Source organism: Ovis canadensis, chromosome 3 (assembly GCF_042477335.2).
Source record: "Ovis canadensis isolate MfBH-ARS-UI-01 breed Bighorn chromosome 3, ARS-UI_OviCan_v2, whole genome shotgun sequence".
Classification (NCBI taxonomy): domain Eukaryota; kingdom Metazoa; phylum Chordata; class Mammalia; order Artiodactyla; family Bovidae; genus Ovis; species Ovis canadensis.
The window spans coordinates 215,601,628-215,612,597 of record NC_091247.1 but is presented as its reverse complement, the minus strand read 5'-3'; positions in this window follow the sequence as shown (position 1 = coordinate 215,612,597).

Sequence of the window (10,970 nt, the reverse complement as noted above, 5' to 3'; positions counted from 1 at the left end):
CGCGTCCGGGCCCGCCCACGGCCCGTCTCCAGCCAATCATGCAGCTTCCCCCGACAGCGATGGGCGGGCCTTCGGCTCTCCCGGACCTGGACTCCCGAGCCCCGGGAGCTGCGGGTGTTCGGCGATCTAGGTAGGGCCCAGGTACTCGCACCCTGCCCATCTCCACCTCATCTCCCTGCCTTTGACAAACAGCTCTGAGGAGGCTGAATCCATCCAGGCAGAGCCGCAGGCTCCCGGGGCCAAAGTAAATATCAGAGCTCCTCTCATCCGATCTGCACAACCAACAAGCCCCTCACGCAACGTAAATTTGACTCCCCCTTCCCTCTCGACTCAGTTACCCAAACCAGAAACCTGGAAACTATCTTAGATTTCCTTCCCGTTCATTTTCACCTGTCCTCTAACAATTCACCAAGTTCTCCCTCTTAGTATTTCAAGTATTCTCTTCCCTCGTCTCCTTGTCCCACTTCAGATTATTATCTCTTACCTGGATGCCATCAGTTATAAAACTATTACTTTATGTCCCGATGAGTAAAAAGGTAACAAATACACTGTGACATAATACCTTCTTATCACTTCGATTTTTTGATTTTGTATTTATTGAAAGTGTAGGTTTCTATAGGTATAGGTTTTTATCGTACTTCATTACCATGGAAAAACAGAAAAGAGTAACACGGTAACAGTGTTCCTGAAATCTCACAGAGAGCAAATTTTATGATTCATTTTTTTGACTCAGATGTGCATGGTTTCCATACAATGTAGTCCTCTATGCATGCCATCAAGGGCTTTGGTGATGCAGCATTTCTTAAAGGAATGTTCCTTTTCTGTCTCTGGAATTTTCTTCCAAGCCTCAGACTCCTATTTGGCAAATTTTGATTCTTATGAGCCAGTATGACAAATACAGTATGACTGTTCTGGCTAACAGTTATAGTCAAACATCCCAATTTATATGTTCAAATAAAAAAAAAAAGAAAAAGTGCCAAATGGCCTCTTAAAATTAATGAAATATAATATCTTCCTGTTTCATCTTGCCCCTCAGTTATAACTATCCTCTAAGAAACCACCAGGGTGATCTATCCAAATGTCACAACGCTACTTGAAAACTTTAAACAATTAGAAACATAATGCATTGATCATATGTGTTTATCCCATCCCCCTTCTGAAACTACGTCAAAATGAGAATTTGTAAATATTGAAAACAAATTATAAACCCTTAAAGACAAATAGAATGGAAGGAATTGGTCCTGACAGCATGAATGGCTAAATATGCCCACCAGATTCATATGAGGTTGCAAAAAAAAAAAAAAAAAACAGAGAGGTTCCAGTTTAGGCTTATTACAGATAAAGCTGCCATGAACATTCATGTGCAGATTTGTGCCATGCATCATGCCAAGTCACGTCAGTTGTATCCAACTCTGTGACCCTATGGGCTGTAGCCCGACAGGCTCCTCTGTCCATGGGATTCTCCAAGCAAGAATACTGGAGTGGGTTGCCATGCCCTCCTCCAGGGGATCTTCCCAACCCAGGGATCAAACCCGAGTTTCGAATGTCTCCTGCATTGGTAGGCAGGTCCTTTACCACTAGTGCTGCCAGGGAAGCCCATGTGCAGGTGTGCATGAACATAAATTTTCATTGCTCTGAGATAAATGCCCAAGAGTGCAATTGCTGGGTGGTAAAGTAAATACATGTTTAGTTTTGTAAGAAACTGCCAAACTGTTTTTCAGAATGACTGTACATTTTAGAATCCCACTAGCAACATATGAAGAATCCAGTTTTTCCACATCCTCATCAGCATTTCAGGGAAGTATTGGAGAAGGCACCCCACTCCAGTACTCTTGCTTGGAAAATCCCATGGACGGAGGAGCCTGGTAGGCTACAGTCCATGGGGTCACGAAGAGTCTGACACAACTGAGCAACTTCACTTTCACTTCTCACTTTCATGCTTTGGAGAAGGAAATGGCAACCCACTCCAGTGTTCTTGCCTGGAGAATCTCAGGGATGGGCGAGCCTTGTGGGCTGCCGTCTATGGGGTCACACAGAGTTGGACACGACTGAAGCGACTTAGCAGCAGCAGCAGTAGCAGCAGCAGCATTTGGTGTTGTCACTTAAAAAAATTAGCCATTCTAATAGGTATATAGTGATATATTGTTGTGGGTTTTTCGTTTCCCTAAAGGCTAATGATGTTGAATATATTTTAATGTGTTCATTTGCCATATATATATCCTCTTTGTTGAAAGATCTATTCATGTCTTTTGCCCATTTTTTAATTGGGTTGTTTATTTTTTTGCCTTTGAGTTTTAAGAATTATTTAAATATTCTAGATAAAGTACTTTGTCAGCTAAATAGTTTCTCCCAGTCTCTCTTTTGTCTTTTCATCCCCTTAACTGGAACTTTCATAGAGTAAACATTTTCAATTTTGTTAAGATCCAATTTATGAACTTGTCCTTTAATGCATCACTTTCTGTGTCACACTTTGCCTAGCTCTAGAGTCTCATACTTTTCTCCTATTTTATTTTCCAAGAGTTAGATAATTTTGTTTCATAATCCATTTCGAGTTAATTGCTGTATGAGGTGTGACATTTAGGTTGGGGCTCCTTTTTTTTTTTCAATGGATGTCCAATTGCTCCAGGACTGTTTGTTGAAAAAGAAACCCTTCCTCCATTAAACTGCTTTTGCATCTTTGTCAAAATCAGTTGGGCTGGGAATTCCCTGGCTGTCCTGTGGTTAGGATTCAGCACTTTCACTGCTGCAAGCTCAGACTCAATCCCTGGCTGGGGAAGAGCCCACAAGCCATGCAGAGCCACCAAAAAAAAAAAAAAAACACACACACAAAAAAAAAGACAAGGGAAAACCAGCTGGGTGTATTTGTGCAGGTCTGTTTCTGGATTTTCTATCCGGTTCCATTGATCTATGTGTGTGTCCTTCTGCCAATGACACACTGTCTTAATTATTGTAGCAACAGTAAGCCTTAACATCAAGTAGAATTATTTCTCCCATTTTATTGTGCTTCTCCAAAGTTGGTTTAGCTATTCTAGATCCTTTGCCTAAAAGATCATTTTTAAAAGGCATTTATGTAAACTGGCAAGAAAGTAGATTATTTAAGGACCAAAAGACTAAGTGAACACTGGTGCCTGGAGAGATAACTGGGCACTGAAGCCTGTTTTGCTTTGAGGGCATTTGCTTAAACATTTAATTTAGGCATGGTGGCCTCACAGAGTGCCATTGTGGCATAGGAGACAGAACCCAGGGCCTCCGTAGAGTTGGAGATCTAATAGAAGGCCCTACCATAAAGTCAGAACCCCAAAGGACTATATCCTCACCTAAGAGTGAATTTAAAATATGCTAATATCTGAACTGCCCCTATGGGACTACACAGAAAATCTGCTCATCTGAAACCTAGGTAGCTACTAGAGAACTATTCTTTTTTCTTTTAAATATATGCAGACAGGGCTTCCCCGGTGGCTCACCAGTAAAGAATATATCTGCCAATGCAGGAGACATGGGTTCCATCCCTAATCTGGGAAGATCCCACACGCCACAGAGCAACTAAGCTTGTGTGCCACAACTACTGAGCCTGTGCTATAGAGCCTGGGAGCCGCAACTACTGAGGCCACATGCCGCAGCTGCTAAAGCCCGTGCACCCTAGAGCCCATGCTCTACAACAAGAGAAGCCAGCGCAGTGAGAAGCCAAGACACCGCAACTAGAGAGTAGCCCCCGCTTCCCATAACCAGAGAAAAAGCCCGTGCAGCAACAAAGACCCAGCACAGCCCAAAATAAATACATGATACATAAAATTATAAAAAAACATTGTTATAAATATATGCAGACACTTTGTAATCAATGCTGTGGGTTTTCTGTCTGAATTCCTTATTGGTCCTAAAAACAAAATAGCAAGAACTTAAAATATTTCCAGGTTGACAGTGCCACCAAGCACCAGCTGTAGCAATGCAAGTCCTCTCTCTGGATGAGCTTATTTTCGATCTAGGCCTTGGGGAATTTCCACAGATACAGTTCCAAGAAAAATAAATCGTGGTCAAAAATTGGAAACAAATAAGGAACAAAGAACCAGGAGCAAGAGCCAACAAAGATGGAGATAGGAAGTAAGAAAAGTAGAAAATCGAGCCAAATAGTTCAACATCTGATTAATAGGCCTTCTGCAAAAAAGGAAACAGGATATGAGGGAGAAATATTACAAAAGAAATACAAGGGAAAAAAATCTGAATTGAACAAGTCTTTCTGGATTAAATAGTACACCATGTGCCTAGCATAGTGAAAGGAGAAGAAATCAGGTCAAGACACATCTTTGTGAAATCTCAGAATATTAGGGGAAAAGAGAAGATCCTAAAAGATTTCAAGAAGACAGAGAGAGGGAGAGGGACTTCCCTGGTGGTCCAGTGCGTAAGAATCCACCTGCCAATGCAGGAGATTCAAGTTTGATTCCTCATCCCTCAGAGCAGCTAAGCTGGTGTGTTACCACTACTGAGCCTGAGCTCTGGAGCCTGTGCTCTGGAACAAGAGATGCCACTGCAGTGAGAAGCTGGAGCACCGACACTAGAGAGAAGCCTGCCCAGCAACAGAGACCCAGCACAGCCAAAAATACACAAATAATAAAAATTATTTGTAAAAGAAAAGCATAAGAATGCCTTGGGGAGACTCAAGGCTAGAGTTGTGTGTTGAATTGCATCCCCCCCCAAAATTTTTATGTAGAATTCCTAACAGTCAGATCTTAGAATATGCCCAGGTTGTTGCAGAGATAATTAACTGAGATGAGGTCATATTGGTGTAAAATGGGCCCCTACTCCACTATGACTGCTGTCATAGAGTGGGGAAGCTTGGAGAGACATGGGTGGGGAGAATGCCTTGTTCACATTCAGGTAGGTATCTGCCTGATACGTCTGTAAGCCAAGGAACACCAGATACAGCCAACAAACCACTAGAGGCCAGGAGAGAGGCAGGGAATAGATAAACCCACACAACCCTGGTGATGCCTGGTCTCAAGACTTCCAGCCTTAGGAACTGCAAGTGGATACATTTCTGTTGTTTAAGCACCCAACTCATGGTACTTTGCATACAGCAATCCCAGAACACTCATACACCTGTCTTGAACTAGTACATGTGCTGGATTCCCAAAACAATCAACAAATTTTGTACTATATCAAATACATGTGATAAAAATACCAGAAGGAACTGATTTGTTATGAATACTGATAAGTTTAGGAAACCAACAGGAGTAAACAAATCCAAAGTGTTTCTTAGACCATGAATCACCCTGAAGACAAAAACAGAACATTGTTTTTTCTGGGGGACCTTTAGGTACAGAAGGCAGAGTTAATCCTACTCTTCAGTTCATGACACATGATCTCTACGTATGCATAAAGATTTTGTTTCATTTTTTGTTCTCTTTTTCCTTATTCCCCTTCCCAGCCATAGAAAGCATTATAAATTGTCTGATATTTATAATTTTGTGTTTTTGCAAAATGGGTACTGTCTTCCATGTGTGTATTTTTAATCTACATAAATGATATCATGTTTTAAATCTCATTGTGTTTTTCCACTCAGCTGGAAGTTTTAAAGAGGAAAATTGTACAATTTGTAAATGAGCAGTTTGCTCTTTCATTCCAATTCTCACATCCATTTAATTCCTTCCCTCCTCTGTTCTTTCTTCCCTTCCTTTTTTTTTTTTTTTTTTTGTATAACACTAACTAGGACCTTCAGTACTAAGTTAAAATACAGCAGAAATAGAGTGCATTCTAGTCTTGTTGCTGATCATAAGGGAATTGTTTAGTCACTAAGTCATGTGCAACTCCATTGACTGTAGCCTGCCAGGCTCCTCTGTCCATGGGATCCTCCAGGCAAGAACACTGGAGTGGATTGCCATTTCCTTCTCCAGGGGGTCTTCTCGATCCAGGGAGGGAACCCTTGTCTGCTGCATTGCAGATGGGTTCTTTACCACTGAGCTACCTGGGAAGCCCACTCTTGAGGGAATATATATCCACTCAATATCTGGCATGGATCTCCAGGATGTCACCTTTACCAAATTAAGGAAATGTCCATCCTTCTGTTCTTAAGGTTTTTAAAATTATAAATAGGAGCTGAATTACTTAACTTCCCTTTTCTATATTGACTAAGATCACAGAGAACTATACCTTCATCTTTCAAAACAGGAAGCTAATAGATGTCTAAAGCTGCTAAATCATGAACAGCGGGAGGGCATTTTATTTCAAATTATGATGACAAATACCAGAAAACTTCAAAAAAGTAAAAGCCTTTCATTCTGGGAAGCTAGTTTGGAAGATGGGTAAGGCAGGAGATTGCTGTTTTTGTCATATAACTTTCCTTTTTTTTTTTATTAACTATGTATGCATGTATTACTGATTTTTTTTTTTAAAGAAAGCTTAATTTAGCCATACAGTGAGATACGATTCATGTACCATATGAACCTACAATCACACGATTTTTAGTATATTCGTAAAGTCGTGCAGTTATCACTACCAATTCCAGAACACTTACATCAAACCAAAAAGAAGCCGTGTACCTGTTGGTAGTCATCTCCCATCCCTCACTCCTTACCTCATCCCCTGGCAACAACTCATCTACCCTTTCTCTCTTGTGATCTGCCTATTCTGAACACTTCATATAAATGGAACCATATAATATGTAGCCTTTATGACTGGCTTCTTTCATCTTTCAAGGTTCCTCCATGTTACAGCAGTACCTCATATTTTTTTTTTTTAATAATTGTATTTATTTTCAGCTGCGCTGGGCTTTCACCGCTGCTTAGGCTTTTCTCTAGTTGCAGTGATCAGGGGCTGCACTCTAGTTGCCGTACACGGGTTTCTCATCGCAGAGCACGAGTTCCAGGGCCTGCAAGAGCGCGGGCACAGGAGCTGTGGTACCCAGGCTTAGTTGCTCTGCACCAAGTGGGATCTTCTTGGCCCAGGGATCAAACCCATGTCCCCTGCATTGTCAGGTGGATTCTTTACTAGTGAGGGAAGCCCCCTCATTCATGTTTATAGCTGAGTAACATTTCATTGTATACATAGACCACACTGTTTATCCATTCGTCAGTTGATGGAGATTTGGGCTGTCTCCTTTCCGGCTATTCTAAATAATGCTGCTATGAACATTTGTCAAGTTTTTGTGTGACTATGTTATCAGTTCTCTTGGGCGTATACCTAGGGGAGGAATTGCTGTGTCATACAGTAACTCTCTATATACCTTTTTGTGGAAGTGCCAGTTTTCCTAAATGGTTGCACCATTTTACTAAAGGTTAAGTCTTAATGGTTCTTTATTTTAAAAAAGTATTCTTGCTCATTTGTCTGTGCCAGGTCTTAGTTGAAGCACATGGGATCTAGTTTCCTGACCAGGGATTGAACCCCAGACCCCTGCATTGGGACCGTGGAGTCTTAGCCAGTGGATCACCAGGGAAGTCCCCTTAATAGTTCTTATAGTCTTCATCATAATCTGACTCTGGCCTCCATCTCCTGCCCGATTTCTCATTAGCTCTGCCAACAAATGCCGTTCATAGCTTTCCCGTATGTGCCAGGCTGTTTCTCACCTCTGACCTTTGTTTCAGTTTCATCTGCCTGGAAAGCAGGCCAACCTCCATACCGTATCGGTTAACTGCCTCCTCCAGAAAGCGTTCCCTGCCTTCATTCCTGCTCCCCTAGGATGAGGTAAGGGGCCCTCTTCTCTGTACCTATACAGTAGGTAATTAACATGCTTTAAATGCCGTAACAGATTTTACAATTATGCTTTTTCGCTGTTTTATTGAAGTCTATAGCTGCTGTACATCAAAGTGATTCAGTTATACACATTGTTTTATCTACTTTTTCATTATGATTTATCCCAGGTTAGACATAGTTCCGTGTGCTATACAATAGGACCTTGTTGTTTATCCATCCTAAATGTGCTGAAGTGTAATAGTTTGCATCCACCATCCCCAAACTTCCAGTCATCCCTTTCCCTCCCCGTCTCCCCCTGTAACTATGCTTGTCTACCTTCTGCACTAGGAGGAATTCTTTAAATGCAGTTGTTGTTGTTTTTCCCTTTGTATCCCTCGAACCTACTGGTAGCCTTCAATAAATGGCTGTTGAATGTGTGACTTCTAGACATTTACCAAGGGTCTACTAAGAGCCAGTATACAGAGAGACCAGGTATGAGACTAGTACAGTGAACAAATGTGTGCAAGACAGTCCCTGCCCTGAATGGGGATGAGCCCTAGTCAATGGGAAAGATGGACACAGAGACATATAAAACCAAGCAAGATCAAAAAGCAAACACATGAGTTCAGGGGCTCGGACAACTCAAAGTAAAAGGGACCTTAAAAAGTCTTCCTTTGTCTTCTTCCATTTTCCCAAAGCCCTACACACACTCCAGAGGACTGTCATACCATTTACACTTGCCAAATTGTGTTAAATATTTTATGTGCATAATTTAATTTATTCCTCACACAACCCTTCGAGAAAAGTATTGCACTGCTCCTAATGGACAGACTGAAAAAAACTAAGTCTCATAGAAGTTAATTCCTTTGCCCAGGGCCACAGAGTGTTACAGCTTAAGCCCAGATCTGTCCAACCCCAAAGGCCATGTTCTTAATCAATATATGCCCCTCCCCAAACTATACTATACTACTCTTATCAACCTAAAACATCCTTCCAAGAAACACAAATAAAATATTTCTTTAAAAACAATACACCAAATACTTTTATCTCATTTTGCAAATATTTACTGAGAGCCTCACACACTGGGCTTCCCTGGTGGCTCAGACAGTAAAGAATCTGCCTCCACTACAGGAGACCCAGGTTTGATCCCTGGGAGGGGAAGATTCCCCTGGAGAAGGTAATGGTTACCCACTCCAGTTTTCTTGCCTGGAGAATCCCATGGACAGAGAACCTGGTGGGCTATGGTCCATGTGGTCAGAAAGAGTTGAACACGACTGAGTGACTTAACACTTTCACAGTTTCTTTCACTTCACGTACACTAGGCACAGATGACACTCAATTTAACCCTAATCAATACACAATTCTAGAAACTGTAGCATATTTTTCTCCTCTCAATTGAGTAATGTCAAACATTTAAGTTGATTTATAGCCGAGCAAGTTATCTAAAAGCAAGCCTTAGTAGCGTAGCGGTTAGGCAGGCAGGCTAGGGTCTGTAGGTCAGGAGTTTGAATCCCAGGCCAGGCAGGTAGGTTAGGTAGGGCCCTAGAGTGCAAGGGACCGACCCCCTTGGTGTTGGAGAAGACTCGAGAGTCCCTTGGACTGCAAAGAGATCCAACCAGTCCATTCTGAAGGAGATCAACCCTGGGATTTTTTTGGAAGGAATGATGCTAAAGCTGAAACTCCAGTACTTTGGCCACCTCATGCGAAGAGTTGACTCACTGGAAAAGACTGATACTGGGAAGGATTGGGGGCAGGAGCAGGGGACGACAGAGGATGAGATGGCTGTGAATCTGAGTGAACTCTGGGAGTTGGTGATGGACAGGGAGGCCTGGCATGCTGTGATTCATGGGGTTGCAAAGACTCGGACACGACTGAGGGACTGAACTGAACACAAAAAAGCAGCTAGTGTCATACTAAGGTTCATTATAGCTAGACCTACCCAGCCATCTCCCAACAAATTGTGTTCCCTCACCATGTACCACCGACCACTCTTCTCTTCCTCACTGAGAATGTTCTACTTTTTTCTCTGCTTACTAAAATCCATCCTCTTGTATGGGGCTTCCCTGGTGGCTCAGAGGTTAAAGCGTCTGACTCCAATGCAGGAGACCTGGGTTCGATCCCTGGGTCGGGAAGATCCCCTGGAGAAGGAAATGGCAACCCACTCCAGTATTCTTGCCTGGAGAATCTCATGGACAGAGGAGCCTGGTAGGCTACAGTCTACGGGGTCGCAGAGTCGGACACAACTGAGCGACTTCACTTTCACTTTCTGTATGGGGCCACTCCTGATTAGGCCAAAAGCATTCTCTTATCTAGATTATTTATCACCCACATCAGTGGTTTCCAAACACAGCTCATTAAAATAAACTGGCTGTTAAAATGAGAATGCCCTAAAATCAGCGGAGACACACTTTGACAAAGCAAAGGCCTAAAAACTATTGTGCATACACGCTCAGTCACATCCAACTCTTTGAGACCCTGTGGACTATAGCCCGCTGGGCTCCTTTATCTGTGAGATTTTTTAGGCAAGAATGCAGGAGTGGGTTGCCATTTCCTATTCCAGAGATCTTCCCAACCCAGGGACTAAACTCCCATCTTTTGCGTCTCCTGCATTGGCAGGCAGATTCTTTATCACTGCACCACCTAAGAAACAATCTAAACGTCTATTTAAAATGGATTTGGTTAAATCGTTATGGCATATAACGTGAGGACAAAAAACTAAGTTACATTAAGTGAAAATGTAACAATGTGCATGGAATCCAGTTTTTCAGAAAGATAGGTAGGTAGATAGATAAAACAATCTTGTACATGCACAGTATATAGTAATATCCAGAAGGATTAAAAAGAATGTCACACATGATTGCCTTGAAATGGAGCACACCAAAAAAACCCAGCTGTGAGAAAACTCTTCATCTTACTCTTCTATAATTTTACAATTTTGAACTATCTGCCTGTATAGATGGATACAATTTAATTATTAAAAAAACCCCACAAAACCCAAAAAGACCCTTAAGACTCAGCTCAGTTCTACAGATCACAATCGTTGGGGGCAGGGACTAGACTTTTTAAACTGTTAAACTATGTAGAAATTCTGATGATCAATAAGGCTTAGGAACCACTCATATGGTACTTAAGGCCTCATATATTAAAGTATACATATGAGACTATAACTTTATACCCATAACTAGAAAAGCATGGAGGGAGAATATTTTATACTGTTTTTCCTATAGTTCTCATCTCAGAAGAGGTACTCAATAAATATTTTTGGACAAGGATGGTGTAAAAGTATAACTATTTTTCTATGAAATTTC